Source organism: Phyllobates terribilis, unplaced genomic scaffold, assembly GCF_046119375.1.
Source record: "Phyllobates terribilis strain yellow unplaced genomic scaffold, ASM4611937v1 Scaffold_341__1_contigs__length_2033592, whole genome shotgun sequence".
Lineage (NCBI taxonomy): Eukaryota > Metazoa > Chordata > Amphibia > Anura > Dendrobatidae > Phyllobates > Phyllobates terribilis.
The window spans coordinates 889,300-904,572 of NW_027363101.1; the positions used below are offsets into that span (position 1 = coordinate 889,300).

General features: G+C 43.5%; 6 non-coding genes and 5 pseudogenes across 6 annotated transcripts; all 11 read left to right on the forward strand.

Annotated features, from left to right (window-relative positions):
• Window positions 1-3,116: 3,116 nt before the first annotated feature.
• LOC141222056 (U2 spliceosomal RNA) lies at window positions 3,117-3,286 on the forward strand (annotated as a pseudogene).
• Window positions 3,287-4,409: 1,123 nt separating this feature from the next.
• Window positions 4,410-4,600, forward strand: LOC141221995 (U2 spliceosomal RNA). The gene has a single exon (XR_012289906.1). It is a non-coding gene; the product is annotated as a U2 spliceosomal RNA (small nuclear RNA).
• Window positions 4,601-5,722: 1,122 nt separating this feature from the next.
• Window positions 5,723-5,913, forward strand: LOC141222003 (U2 spliceosomal RNA). Its single transcript, XR_012289914.1, has one exon. It is a non-coding gene; the product is annotated as a U2 spliceosomal RNA (small nuclear RNA).
• A 1,121-nt stretch (window positions 5,914-7,034) lies between these two features.
• LOC141221867 (U2 spliceosomal RNA) lies at window positions 7,035-7,225 on the forward strand. The gene has a single exon (XR_012289784.1). It is a non-coding gene; the product is annotated as a U2 spliceosomal RNA (small nuclear RNA).
• A 1,120-nt stretch (window positions 7,226-8,345) lies between these two features.
• On the forward strand, window positions 8,346-8,461 carry LOC141222086 (U2 spliceosomal RNA; annotated as a pseudogene).
• A 524-nt stretch (window positions 8,462-8,985) lies between these two features.
• LOC141222041 (U2 spliceosomal RNA) lies at window positions 8,986-9,166 on the forward strand (annotated as a pseudogene).
• Window positions 9,167-10,286: 1,120 nt separating this feature from the next.
• Window positions 10,287-10,477, forward strand: LOC141221868 (U2 spliceosomal RNA). The gene has a single exon (XR_012289785.1). It is a non-coding gene; the product is annotated as a U2 spliceosomal RNA (small nuclear RNA).
• Window positions 10,478-11,597: 1,120 nt separating this feature from the next.
• Window positions 11,598-11,713, forward strand: LOC141222087 (U2 spliceosomal RNA; annotated as a pseudogene).
• A 524-nt stretch (window positions 11,714-12,237) lies between these two features.
• Window positions 12,238-12,418, forward strand: LOC141222042 (U2 spliceosomal RNA; annotated as a pseudogene).
• A 1,120-nt stretch (window positions 12,419-13,538) lies between these two features.
• Window positions 13,539-13,729, forward strand: LOC141221973 (U2 spliceosomal RNA). Its single transcript, XR_012289885.1, has one exon. It is a non-coding gene; the product is annotated as a U2 spliceosomal RNA (small nuclear RNA).
• A 1,120-nt stretch (window positions 13,730-14,849) lies between these two features.
• LOC141221963 (U2 spliceosomal RNA) lies at window positions 14,850-15,040 on the forward strand. Its single transcript, XR_012289876.1, has one exon. It is a non-coding gene; the product is annotated as a U2 spliceosomal RNA (small nuclear RNA).
• Window positions 15,041-15,273: the final 233 nt, after the last annotated feature.

Genomic DNA, 15,273 nt, shown 5'->3' on the forward strand with positions numbered 1-15,273 from the left:
AGATTTTAACTGCATTTTAGGTGGAGAAAAAAGGTTCTCAAGCTCCACAAGTAGGAATTATGATAAAACGTCTTTTATGTTAAAAAATGTCATACAAGATTTTAATTTAACAGATGTTTTTAAGGAGTGTAATAAAGACTTGCCTGCAGAGGAATGGGTAACCTGGAGCAACGTGAATTGTAGCTCCAGGATTGATTTTATTTTCTGCTCTAAAAATGTATTGCCTTTTAAATGTGAGCTTTTATCTAATGTTTTTTCTGATCACAAACTTTTATCCTTTTATGTGAAATGTAATGATTTTAAGAAAAAAGGAAAAGGTACCTGGAAGTTAAACATTTCCCTTTTAGAAGACCCCCAAGTTTTATCTGATTTTACTGAATTTTATTTACATTTTAAAAAAATAAGAGACCCCCATATCCCTATAAGTAGGTGGTGGGAAAAGATGAAAAAGAACATAAGAGATTTTTTTATGAAGGTTGGGGTCCAGAAAGCTAGAGAGAAAAGAGAATTTTATTGGCAACTCAACACTAGATTGGAGACCTTATATAAATTGAAGAGCCATGAGATTGAAGTAGATAAACAAATTAGTGACTTAAAAAGTGAAATTCAGCATACCTTGGAACAGAGAGGTAAAGAGTTAATTTTCCATGCAAAGGTCCAACATGTTGAAAATAATGAAACCTGTTCACGATATTTTTTTAAATGTATGGTGAAAAATCGTGTTTTTATTGAATCAATGGAAGGTAAACAAGACATAGAGGGTGTTTTAGCTAAAGTGCATGAATTTTATTCCGAGCTTTTTAACACAAAATCTGTTGATGACCATTTTATGAAAAGTACTTTGGATGAAATTACAACTGTTTTAGACCCTGTCTCACAAGATGTTTTATTACAGAGTCTAACTGAAGATGAGATATCTGAGACCATAAGAAGCTTTAAGTCTGGTAAAGTACCGGGGCCTGATGGTATACCCATAGAATTTTATAAGGTTTTTTATGATATTTTACAGGAGGATTTATTTTATGTTTTTAGTGAGGTTTTTAATACAAAAACCCTACCGAACTCCTGGAAGAAAGGTGAGGTCTCCCTTATATACAAAAAGGAAGACAAAACGCAACTAAGAAATTGGAGACCTATCACCCTTCTAAATTGTGATTACAAAATAATGGCAAAAATTTGTGCAAATAGACTTAAAAAGGTAATAGGTAACATAATCCACCCAAACCAAGTGTGTGGCATACCAGGAAGGAGTGTTTGGGAAAATTTGAATCTAATCAAAGATGTAATAGATGACACAAAGTCGAGGGGAAATAAGCTGGCGGTCCTGTCTCTCGACTTTGAAAAAGCATTTGATAGAGTGTCACACCAATTCCTTTTTAATGTTTTAGCTAAAATGGGTATACCAGAAGGTTTTTTATGCTCTCTCAAAGCATTTTATCATGGTTGCACTAGTAAGGTTTTAGTAAATGGTTTTAAGACAAGTGATGTGTTTTTAAATTCTGGTGTAAAACAAGGTTGCCCTCTGTCCCCCTTGTTATTTATTTGTGCCCTTGAACCCCTACTCAGTGTCTTAAGGAGAGACAAGCAAATCCGAGGCGTCCATTTGCCAGGTGGGGGAGGGCTAGAAGCAAAAGTTACTGGATATATGGATGAAGTAGCCATAACATGTAAAGATGCCCTGTCTATCCGGAAAACACTACGGCAAGTGGAATACTTCTGTGGTGGATCTGGTTTTAAAGTAAATTTTAATAAAAGCTGTATTTTAAATGTGGGGAATATGATTTTAAATGATGTACCGGTTCCTGAATGTGACTCTGTAAAGATTCTAGGTGTGATTTTTAACGAAACAAACAAAGGTAAAGAAAGCTGGGATCTTGTGGCACAAAAGGTAAATCAAAAACTATGTATGTGGAGGTTGAGGAAATTAACAATGGAAGGGAAGGTACTAGTTATAAAAATGGTAATTGTGCCTTTGTTATTGTACTTAAGTTTGGTGTTCCCCCCCCCACACATACCTTTACGAAAATAATCAAAGCTTGTTTCACTTTTTTCTGGAGCTCCAAGATGGAGAAATTGAAAAGAGAGTTAGTGGTCAAGCCTAAAGAGAAAGGCGGTAAAGATTTCCCCGATTTTAGAGCTTTTGTTTTAATAAGATTTTTTGTTTTATGTTTTAATGCACTGTCGAAAAATAGTTATTGGTCATATTTTATCCGTTTTAACACAGGTTATTTTATGAAACGTCATGGATGGTTTGAAACAGTTTTAAGTTCCCCATATGCTCTTAATACACCAGAAAGCTATAAGATTTTAGGAACTATTGTAAACACGTATGACTTAAAAGGGAAAAGTGCAGAAGACTTAAGAGATAGCAAAATGATTTTAAATGGTTTCAAACAAAAGGAATCAATTGTACAGATTGGGAATTTTAATGATAATAAATGTACTGACATATGGAAAGTTATTAATGAACCCTATCTTTTTAATTCCCAGAAGGACCTGGCCTGGAGCTGTGTGCATGATTGTCTTCCATGTCGGGCATTCCAACACCGAAGAGGACTCGTGAGAACTGCCAGATGTCCAAGACAAAGATGCCTCGGAGATGAGACTGTTTTACATGTTTTATGGACTTGTCACTTTGCACGACAAACATGGACTACAATATTTCCTTTGCTTCAAAAAATGACAAACATTAAGGATCTTACTTTTGAAACTGTCTTATTTGGTCGTGTGGAGTGCCCCAACGCCAGCAAGAGGATCATCGCATGGAAGACAATCAGTACCATCAAAGAAGCTCTATGGAAGGCCAGGAACATCCTTCTTTTTAAACACGATGTTTTATCTGTGAAAAATGTTTTAGAGTTGGCTTTTAGTGAAATGTATATGTATTATTTATTGGATAAAAAGAGAAATGTAATTTTATCAAAACAATGGCTGGTAAAAGAATGGAACACAGCAATCTAAACACATTGTCTGTATTTTAATGTAATTTTATTGCCTTATTGAACTGAAATCAATTTATGTACGAATGTATTTTAAAATGTAATGATTTTATGTTCATATCTAATGTATTGTAATTAAGTTTTATCCAATAAACGGGTGTGCCTATGTTTGGGTACATTCCAAGTCAAAAAAATCTGTTCTTATCAGTTTAATATCTGATACGTCCCCTATCTGGGGACCATATATTAAATGGATTTTTAGAACAGGGAGATGGAAAAAGAGCTTGCTCTGTCCACTCCACGCATTGACCTGGTATTGCAGTATCTCCAGGACCGGTGCACCCCTTCTTTAATGCAGTTTCTAAAATCAGAAAGAATTGAATTCAATGCTTTTTGTTCATTTTGCTTGTTTGTCGGATTTTGGAATGGACTCTTTGGCTTTGCTTTTCTTCTCCTCATTGGATTTTTCATGTTAAAAGTTGCAGAAGCCAGATGACAAGCTCATTTTGGTTCAACTTCAGCAACTGTGCATTGCATTGCCATGTAATGTAATGTAATGCAATGCTATCTATCTAGCTCTCCCTCTATACTTCCTTTTGGATAAACAGACATATTAGGCAAGCATTTTGGAGCTTTCACCTAAATAACTACAGGTGGTGAGATAAGCTGCACAATATAATTGACCTTTCAGTATATTGTTGCACACACACCATCTATTTAGCAAATGCCCTTGTTATCAACAGCAGCCTTTTAAACTCACCTGAGCTAACAGGTATGTGAGCTGGTTACTCTGCTGCGCTTAAAATTTCTTTTTTGGTTGGCTACAATGCCTTTTCTGAAACGTTGTCTCCCTCTGCTGGAACACTGACTTCTTTCATTTAATGCCTGCAGACTATAAAAGAGAAACCAACCCAAAAAGTTTGGTTGATTAGTCTGTGGCATTCTTTTAAACTGTTGCTTATGGCGGTCTCTGTGAGCTTCTCAGTGACATTCAGCCATCCAGGTATCCCGCCTGCAGTAGACGGAATGTGGCAATGGAACGCTGGCTGCGCGTGTCATAATAGGCTCTGAGCCTTTATATACCTGCGCACAGCAGCAGCCACCTTCAGTCTGCTGCTGGACAGCCAGCAGCAGCAGCAGCAGGAGAGGTAATTAATCAGCAACCCTCCTGCTAAGGGTAGACAGCTGCTCGTTCCACCCCCCCCCCCTCGCCTTAATTGGTTCTCCTCCCTTCCAACGGTGTTGAGGCGGGTGGGAACAGCCGGGGGTTGAGGGTACTGTGCTAAAAGAGGTGGAGTTATGCAGATCTAAAACGCGTGGATTGCAGCAGCAGCAAGCCGAAAAGTGCAGGCATGTGAGGGATCTAGAGGTTGACAGCATGTCTTCTTAACGGGAGTCCAGGTGGCCATCTCCACAAATGGACTTTTCAGAATCCATGGGTGGCACCGTAGTCGGAAACCAATTCTGGTTATCGCTTCTCGGCCTTTTGGCTAAGATCAAGTGTAGTATCTGTTCTTATCAGCTTAATATCTGATACGTCCCCTATCTGGGGACCATATATTAAATGGATTTTTAGAACAGGGAGATGGAAAAAGAGCTTGCTCTGTCCACTCCACGCATTGACCTGGTATTGCAGTATCTCCAGGACCGGTGCACCCCTTCTTTAATGCAGTTTCTAAAATCAGAAAGAATTGAATTCAATGCTTTTTGTTCATTTTGCTTGTTTGTCGGATTTTGGGATGGACTCTTTGGCTTTGCTTTTCTTCTCCTCATTGGATTTTTCATGTTAAAAGTTGCAGAAGCCAGATGACAAGCTCATTTTGGTTCAAGTTCAGCAACTGTGCATTGCATTGCCATGTAATGTAATGTAATGCAATGCTATCTATCTAGCTCTCCCTCTATACTTCCTTTTGGATAAACAGACATATTAGGCAAGCATTTTGGAGCTTTAACCTAAATAACTACAGGTGGTGAGATAAGCTGCACAATATAATTGACCTTTCAGTATATTGTTGCACACACACCATCTATTTAGCAAATGCCCTTGTTATCAACAGCAGCCTTTTAAACTCACCTGAGCTAACAGGTATGTGAGCTGGTTACTCTGCTGCGCTTAAAATTTCTTTTTTGGTTTGCTACAATGCCTTTTCTGAAACGTTGTCTCCCTCTGCTGGAACACTGACTTCTTTCATTTAATGCCTGCAGACTATAAAAGAGAAACCAACCCAAAAAGTTTGGTTGATTAGTCTGTGGCATTCTTTTAAACTGTTGCTTATGGCGGTCTCTGTGAGCTTCTCAGTGACATTCAGCCATCCAGGTATCCCGCCTGCAGTAGACGGAATGTGGCAATGGAACGCTGGCTGCGCGTGTCATAATAGGCTCTGAGCCTTTATATACCTGCGCACAGCAGCAGCCACCTTCAGTCTGCTGCTGGACAGCCAGCAGCAGCAGCAGCAGGAGAGGTAATTAATCAGCAACCCTCCTGCTAAGGGTAGACAGCTGCTCGTTCCACCCCCCCCCCCCGCCTTAATTGGTTCTCCTCCCTTCCAACGGTGTTGAGGCGGGTGGGAACAGCCGGGGGTTGAGGGTACTGTGCTAAAAGAGGTGGAGTTATGCAGATCTAAAACGCGTGGATTGCAGCAGCAGCAAGCCGAAAAGTGCAGGCATGTGAGGGATCTAGAGGTTGACAGCATGTCTTCTTAACGGGAGTCCAGGTGGCCATCTCCACAAATGGACTTTTCAGAATCCTTGGGTGGCACCGTAGTCGGAAACCAATTCTGGTTATCGCTTCTCGGCCTTTTGGCTAAGATCCAGTGTAGTATCTGTTCTTATCAGTTTAATATCTGATACGTCCCCTATCTGGGGACCATATATTAAATGGATTTTTAGAACAGGGAGATGGAAAAAGAGCTTGCTCTGTCCACTCCACGCATTGACCTGGTATTGCAGTATCTCCAGGACCGGTGCACCCCTTCTTTAATGCAGTTTCTAAAATCAGAAAGAATTGAATTCAATGCTTTTTGTTCATTTTGCTTGTTTGTCGGATTTTGGGATGGACTCTTTGGCTTTGCTTTTCTTCTCCTCATTGGATTTTTCATGTTAAAAGTTGCAGAAGCCAGATGACAAGCTCATTTTGGTTCAACTTCAGCAACTGTGCATTGCATTGCCATGTAATGTAATGTAATGCAATGCTATCTATCTAGCTCTCCCTCTATACTTCCTTTTGGATAAACAGACATATTAGGCAAGCATTTTGGAGCTTTCACCTAAATAACTACAGGTGGTGAGATAAGCTGCACAATATAATTGACCTTTCAGTATATTGTTGCACACACACCATCTATTTAGCAAATGCCCTTGTTATCAACAGCAGCCTTTTAAACTCACCTGAGCTAACAGGTATGTGAGCTGGTTACTCTGCTGCGCTTAAAATTTCTTTTTTGGTTTGCTACAATGCCTTTTCTGAAACGTTGTCTCCCTCTGCTGGAACACTGACTTCTTTCATTTAATGCCTGCAGACTATAAAAGAGAAACCAACCCAAAAAGTTTGGTTGATTAGTCTGTGGCATTCTTTTAAACTGTTGCTTATGGCGGTCTCTGTGAGCTTCTCAGTGACATTCAGCCATCCAGGTATCCCGCCTGCAGTAGACGGAATGTGGCAATGGAACGCTGGCTGCGCGTGTCATAATAGGCTCTGAGCCTTTATATACCTGCGCACAGCAGCAGCCACCTTGAGTCTGCTGCTGGACAGTCAGCAGCAGCAGCAGCAGGAGAGGTAATTAATCAGCAACCCTCCTGCTAAGGGTAGACAGCTGCTCGTTCCACCCCCCCCCCCGCCTTAATTGGTTCTCCTCCCTTCCAACGGTGTTGAGGCGGGTGGGAACAGCCGGGGGTTGAGGGTACTGTGCTAAAAGAGGTGGAGTTATGCAGATCTAAAACGCGTGGATTGCAGCAGCAGCAAGCCGAAAAGTGCAGGCATGTGAGGGATCTAGAGGTTGACAGCATGTCTTCTTAACGGGAGTCCAGGTGGCCATCTCCACAAATGGACTTTTCAGAATCCTTGGGTGGCACCGTAGTCGGAAACCAATTCTGGTTATCGCTTCTCGGCCTTTTGGCTAAGATCAAGTGTAGTATCTGTTCTTATCAGTTTAATATCTGATACGTCCCCTATCTGGGGACCATATATTAAATGGATTTTTAGAACAGGGAGATGGAAAAAGAGCTTGCTCTGTCCACTCCACGCATTGACCTGGTATTGCAGTATCTCCAGGACCGGTGCACCCCTTCTTTAATGCAGTTTCTAAAATCAGAAAGAATTGAATTCAATGCTTTTTGTTCATTTTGCTTGTTTGTCGGATTTTGGGATGGACTCTTTGGCTTTGCTTTTCTTCTCCTCATTGGATTTTTCATGTTAAAAGTTGCAGAAGCCAGATGACAAGCTCATTTTGGTTCAACTTCAGCAACTGTGCATTGCATTGCCATGTAATGTAATGTAATGCAATGCTATCTATCTATCTCTCCCTCTATACTTCCTTTTGGATAAACAGACATATTAGGCAAGCATTTTGGAGCTTTCACCTAAATAACTACAGGTGGTGAGATAAGCTGCACAATATAATTGACCTTTCAGTATATTGTTGCACACACACCATCTATTTAGCAAATGCCCTTGTTATCAACAGCAGCCTTTTAAACTCACCTGAGCTAACAGGTATGTGAGCTGGTTACTCTGCTGCGCTTAAAATTTCTTTTTTGGTTTGCTACAATGCCTTTTCTGAAACGTTGTCTCCCTCTGCTGGAACACTGACTTCTTTCATTTAATGCCTGCAGACTATAAAAGAGAAACCAACCCAAAAAGTTTGGTTGATTAGTCTGTGGCATTCTTTTAAACTGTTGCTTATGGCGGTCTCTGTGAGCTTCTCAGTGACATTCAGCCATCCAGGTATCCCGCCTGCAGTAGACGGAATGTGGCAATGGAACGCTGGCTGCGCGTGTCATAATAGGCTCTGAGCCTTTATATACCTGCGCACAGCAGCAGCCACCTTCAGTCTGCTGCTGGACAGCCAGCAGCAGCAGCAGCAGGAGAGGTAATTAATCAGCAACCCTCCTGCTAAGGGTAGACAGCTGCTCGTTCCACCCCCCCCCCGCCTTAATTGGTTCTCCTCCCTTCCAACGGTGTTGAGGCGGGTGGGAACAGCCGGGGGTTGAGGGTACTGTGCTAAAAGAGGTGGAGTTATGCAGATCTAAAACGCGTGGATTGCAGCAGCAGCAAGCCGAAAAGTGCAGGCATGTGAGGGATCTAGAGGTTGACAGCATGTCTTCTTAACGGGAGTCCAGGTGGCCATCTCCACAAATGGACTTTTCAGAATCCTTGGGTGGCACCGTAGTCGGAAACCAATTCTGGTTATCGCTTCTCGGCCTTTTGGCTAAGATCAAGTGTAGTATCTTTTAAAAAGGCAGTTTTGTCCTTGGGCTGCCCTAGTAAATTGATGCATATTACACACTGGTTTGGTGCACTTGTTAGTACGCCAGGTGGCTCATAGAGTTATCTGATGGAAAACATGGCCCTCCAGGATCGAAGTCACTAGGCTGGGTAAGTGTGAGGGCTTTGGAGCAATGTGCCCCAGGAGTAGGCGCCCTGGTGGGAGTCCAAGCTTACTGGGACTGGGAACCCCAGAAAGACTTGGCTTCGTAGCACGCCGCACCTTTGCCAATCATACTTTCTGAGCAACCCCCCCTATTCCTGGCCTCCGGGCTAGGAAGGGGAATTTTTATAAACCCGGTCGGAGGTCCGGTCAGCTTTGGGCTGAGAAACCAACACAGGCTCCAGCTCCACTAGGGTGGCAGCCTAGATGGAAGCTGGGAGCACGAAAACGGCTCTTCTCCGGCTTCGGCTAGGGAGAGCATCGGAGATCCCTGACCCTCGCTGTGGCCTTCTGGCTCGGAGGGATGGGGATGGTTTATTGGGGACCCTCTCCTCCGGGAAGGGTCCACATGAATCCTCGCCTCGTGCGCTGTTTTGGTGTGACTTCGGTCACATTTTTCAGTGCCTTGGATGCAGCTTCAATCAAAAATCTGTTCTTATCAGTTTAATATCTGATACGTCCCCTATCTGGGGACCATATATTAAATGGATTTTTAGAACAGGGAGATGGAAAAAGAGCTTGCTCTGTCCACTCCACGCATTGACCTGGTATTGCAGTATCTCCAGGACCGGTGCACCCCTTCTTTAATGCAGTTTCTAAAATCAGAAAGAATTGAATTCAATGCTTTTTGTTCATTTTGCTTGTTTGTCGGATTTTGGGATGGACTCTTTGGCTTTGCTTTTCTTCTCCTCATTGGATTTTTCATGTTAAAAGTTGCAGAAGCCAGATGACAAGCTCATTTTGGTTCAACTTCAGCAACTGTGCATTGCATTGCCATGTAATGTAATGTAATGCAATGCTATCTATCTAGCTCTCCCTCTATACTTCCTTTTGGATAAACAGACATATTAGGCAAGCATTTTGGAGCTTTCACCTAAATAACTACAGGTGGTGAGATAAGCTGCACAATATAATTGACCTTTCAGTATATTGTTGCACACACACCATCTATTTAGCAAATGCCCTTGTTATCAACAGCAGCCTTTTAAACTCACCTGAGCTAACAGGTATGTGAGCTGGTTACTCTGCTGCGCTTAAAATTTCTTTTTTGGTTTGCTACAATGCCTTTTCTGAAACGTTGTCTCCCTCTGCTGGAACACTGACTTCTTTCATTTAATGCCTGCAGACTATAAAAGAGAAACCAACCCAAAAAGTTTGGTTGATTAGTCTGTGGCATTCTTTTAAACTGTTGCTTATGGCGGTCTCTGTGAGCTTCTCAGTGACATTCAGCCATCCAGGTATCCCGCCTGCAGTAGACGGAATGTGGCAATGGAACGCTGGCTGCGCGTGTCATAATAGGCTCTGAGCCTTTATATACCTGCGCACAGCAGCAGCCACCTTGAGTCTGCTGCTGGACAGTCAGCAGCAGCAGCAGCAGGAGAGGTAATTAATCAGCAACCCTCCTGCTAAGGGTAGACAGCTGCTCGTTCCACCCCCCCCCCGCCTTAATTGGTTCTCCTCCCTTCCAACGGTGTTGAGGCGGGTGGGAACAGCCGGGGGTTGAGGGTACTGTGCTAAAAGAGGTGGAGTTATGCAGATCTAAAACGCGTGGATTGCAGCAGCAGCAAGCCGAAAAGTGCAGGCATGTGAGGGATCTAGAGGTTGACAGCATGTCTTCTTAACGGGAGTCCAGGTGGCCATCTCCACAAATGGACTTTTCAGAATCCTTGGGTGGCACCGTAGTCGGAAACCAATTCTGGTTATCGCTTCTCGGCCTTTTGGCTAAGATCAAGTGTAGTATCTGTTCTTATCAGTTTAATATCTGATACGTCCCCTATCTGGGGACCATATATTAAATGGATTTTTAGAACAGGGAGATGGAAAAAGAGCTTGCTCTGTCCACTCCACGCATTGACCTGGTATTGCAGTATCTCCAGGACCGGTGCACCCCTTCTTTAATGCAGTTTCTAAAATCAGAAAGAATTGAATTCAATGCTTTTTGTTCATTTTGCTTGTTTGTCGGATTTTGGGATGGACTCTTTGGCTTTGCTTTTCTTCTCCTCATTGGATTTTTCATGTTAAAAGTTGCAGAAGCCAGATGACAAGCTCATTTTGGTTCAACTTCAGCAACTGTGCATTGCATTGCCATGTAATGTAATGTAATGCAATGCTATCTATCTAGCTCTCCCTCTATACTTCCTTTTGGATAAACAGACATATTAGGCAAGCATTTTGGAGCTTTCACCTAAATAACTACAGGTGGTGAGATAAGCTGCACAATATAATTGACCTTTCAGTATATTGTTGCACACACACCATCTATTTAGCAAATGCCCTTGTTATCAACAGCAGCCTTTTAAACTCACCTGAGCTAACAGGTATGTGAGCTGGTTACTCTGCTGCGCTTAAAATTTCTTTTTTGGTTTGCTACAATGCCTTTTCTGAAACGTTGTCTCCCTCTGCTGGAACACTGACTTCTTTCATTTAATGCCTGCAGACTATAAAAGAGAAACCAACCCAAAAAGTTTGGTTGATTAGTCTGTGGCATTCTTTTAAACTGTTGCTTATGGCGGTCTCTGTGAGCTTCTCAGTGACATTCAGCCATCCAGGTATCCCGCCTGCAGTAGACGGAATGTGGCAATGGAACGCTGGCTGCGCGTGTCATAATAGGCTCTGAGCCTTTATATACCTGCGCACAGCAGCAGCCACCTTCAGTCTGCTGCTGGACAGCCAGCAGCAGCAGCAGCAGGAGAGGTAATTAATCAGCAACCCTCCTGCTAAGGGTAGACAGCTGCTCGTTCCACCCCCCCCCCGCCTTAATTGGTTCTCCTCCCTTCCAACGGTGTTGAGGCGGGTGGGAACAGCCGGGGGTTGAGGGTACTGTGCTAAAAGAGGTGGAGTTATGCAGATCTAAAACGCGTGGATTGCAGCAGCAGCAAGCCGAAAAGTGCAGGCATGTGAGGGATCTAGAGGTTGACAGCATGTCTTCTTAACGGGAGTCCAGGTGGCCATCTCCACAAATGGACTTTTCAGAATCCTTGGGTGGCACCGTAGTCGGAAACCAATTCTGGTTATCGCTTCTCGGCCTTTTGGCTAAGATCAAGTGTAGTATCTTTTAAAAAGGCAGTTTTGTCCTTGGGCTGCCCTAGTAAATTGATGCATATTACACACTGGTTTGGTGCACTTGTTAGTACGCCAGGTGGCTCATAGAGTTATCTGATGGAAAACATGGCCCTCCAGGATCGAAGTCACTAGGCTGGGTAAGTGTGAGGGCTTTGGAGCAATGTGCCCCAGGAGTAGGCGCCCTGGTGGGAGTCCAAGCTTACTGGGACTGGGAACCCCAGAAAGACTTGGCTTCGTAGCACGCCGCACCTTTGCCAATCATACTTTCTGAGCAACCCCCCCTATTCCTGGCCTCCGGGCTAGGAAGGGGAATTTTTATAAACCCGGTCGGAGGTCCGGTCAGCTTTGGGCTGAGAAACCAACACAGGCTCCAGCTCCACTAGGGTGGCAGCCTAGATGGAAGCTGGGAGCACGAAAACGGCTCTTCTCCGGCTTCGGCTAGGGAGAGCATCGGAGATCCCTGACCCTCGCTGTGGCCTTCTGGCTCGGAGGGATGGGGATGGTTTATTGGGGACCCTCTCCTCCGGGAAGGGTCCACATGAATCCTCGCCTCGTGCGCTGTTTTGGTGTGACTTCGGTCACATTTTTCAGTGCCTTGGATGCAGCTTCAATCAAAAATCTGTTCTTATCAGTTTAATATCTGATACGTCCCCTATCTGGGGACCATATATTAAATGGATTTTTAGAACAGGGAGATGGAAAAAGAGCTTGCTCTGTCCACTCCACGCATTGACCTGGTATTGCAGTATCTCCAGGACCGGTGCACCCCTTCTTTAATGCAGTTTCTAAAATCAGAAAGAATTGAATTCAATGCTTTTTGTTCATTTTGCTTGTTTGTCGGATTTTGGGATGGACTCTTTGGCTTTGCTTTTCTTCTCCTCATTGGATTTTTCATGTTAAAAGTTGCAGAAGCCAGATGACAAGCTCATTTTGGTTCAACTTCAGCAACTGTGCATTGCATTGCCATGTAATGTAATGTAATGCAATGCTATCTATCTAGCTCTCCCTCTATACTTCCTTTTGGATAAACAGACATATTAGGCAAGCATTTTGGAGCTTTCACCTAAATAACTACAGGTGGTGAGATAAGCTGCACAATATAATTGACCTTTCAGTATATTGTTGCACACACACCATCTATTTAGCAAATGCCCTTGTTATCAACAGCAGCCTTTTAAACTCACCTGAGCTAACAGGTATGTGAGCTGGTTACTCTGCTGCGCTTAAAATTTCTTTTTTGGTTTGCTACAATGCCTTTTCTGAAACGTTGTCTCCCTCTGCTGGAACACTGACTTCTTTCATTTAATGCCTGCAGACTATAAAAGAGAAACCAACCCAAAAAGTTTGGTTGATTAGTCTGTGGCATTCTTTTAAACTGTTGCTTATGGCGGTCTCTGTGAGCTTCTCAGTGACATTCAGCCATCCAGGTATCCCGCCTGCAGTAGACGGAATGTGGCAATGGAACGCTGGCTGCGCGTGTCATAATAGGCTCTGAGCCTTTATATACCTGCGCACAGCAGCAGCCACCTTCAGTCTGCTGCTGGACAGCCAGCAGCAGCAGCAGCAGGAGAGGTAATTAATCAGCAACCCTCCTGCTAAGGGTAGACAGCTGCTCGTTCCACCCCCCCCCCGCCTTAATTGGTTCTCCTCCCTTCCAACGGTGTTGAGGCGGGTGGGAACAGCCGGGGGTTGAGGGTACTGTGCTAAAAGAGGTGGAGTTATGCAGATCTAAAACGCGTGGATTGCAGCAGCAGCAAGCCGAAAAGTGCAGGCATGTGAGGGATCTAGAGGTTGACAGCATGTCTTCTTAACGGGAGTCCAGGTGGCCATCTCCACAAATGGACTTTTCAGAATCCTTGGGTGGCACCGTAGTCGGAAACCAATTCTGGTTATCGCTTCTCGGCCTTTTGGCTAAGATCAAGTGTAGTATCTGTTCTTATCAGTTTAATATCTGATACGTCCCCTATCTGGGGACCATATATTAAATGGATTTTTAGAACAGGGAGATGGAAAAAGAGCTTGCTCTGTCCACTCCACGCATTGACCTGGTATTGCAGTATCTCCAGGACCGATGCACCCCTTCTTTAATGCAGTTTCTAAAATCAGAAAGAATTGAATTCAATGCTTTTTGTTCATTTTGCTTGTTTGTCGGATTTTGGGATGGACACTTTGGCTTTGCTTTTCTTCTCCTCATTGGATTTTTCATGTTAAAAGTTGCAGAAGCCAGATGACAAGCTCATTTTGGTTTAACTTCAGCAACTGTGCATTGCATTGCCATGTAATGTAATGTAATGCAATGCTATCTATCTAGCTCTCCCTCTATACTTCCTTTTGGATAAACAGACATATTAGGCAAGCATTTTGGAGCTTTCACCTAAATAACTACAGGTGGTGAGATAAGCTGCACAATATAATTGACCTTTCAGTATATTGTTGCACACACACCATCTATTTAGCAAATGCCCTTGTTATCAACAGCAGCCTTTTAAACTCACCTGAGCTAACAGGTATGTGAGCTGGTTACTCTGCTGCGCTTAAAATTTCTTTTTTGGTTTGCTACAATGCCTTTTCTGAAACGTTGTCTCCCTCTGCTGGAACACTGACTTCTTTCATTTAATGCCTGCAGACTATAAAAGAGAAACCAACCCAAAAAGTTTGGTTGATTAGTCTGTGGCATTCTTTTAAACTGTTGCTTATGGCGGTCTCTGTGAGCTTCTCAGTGACATTCAGCCATCCAGGTATCCCGCCTGCAGTAGACGGAATGTGGCAATGGAACGCTGGCTGCGCGTGTCATAATAGGCTCTGAGCCTTTATATACCTGCGCACAGCAGCAGCCACCTTCAGTCTGCTGCTGGACAGCCAGCAGCAGCAGCAGCAGGAGAGGTAATTAATCAGCAACCCTCCTGCTAAGGGTAGACAGCTGCTCGTTCCACCCCCCCCCCGCCTTAATTGGTTCTCCTCCCTTCCAACGGTGTTGAGGCGGGTGGGAACAGCCGGGGGTTGAGGGTACTGTGCTAAAAGAGGTGGAGTTATGCAGATCTAAAACGCGTGGATTGCAGCAGCAGCAAGCCGAAAAGTGCAGGCATGTGAGGGATCTAGAGGTTGACAGCATGTCTTCTTAACGGGAGTCCAGGTGGCCATCTCCACAAATGGACTTTTCAGAATCCTTGGGTGGCACCGTAGTCGGAAACCAATTCTGGTTATCGCTTCTCGGCCTTTTGGCTAAGATCAAGTGTAGTATCTGTTCTTATCAGTTTAATATCTGATACGTCCCCTATCTGGGGACTATATATTAAATGGATTTTTAGAACAGGGAGATGGAAAAAGAGCTTGCTCTGTCCACTCCACGCATTGACCTGGTATTGCAGTATCTCCAGGACCGGTGCACCCCTTCTTTAATGCAGTTTCTAAAATCAGAAAGAATTGAATTCAATGCTTTTTGTTCATTTTGCTTGTTTGTCGGATTTTGGGATGGACTCTTTGGCTTTGCTTTACTTCTCCTCATTGGATTTTTCATGTTAAAAGTTGCAGAAGCCAGATGACAAGCTCATTTTGGTTCAACTTCAGCAACTGTGCATTGCATTGCCATGTAATGAAATGTAATGCAATGCTATCTATCTAGCTCT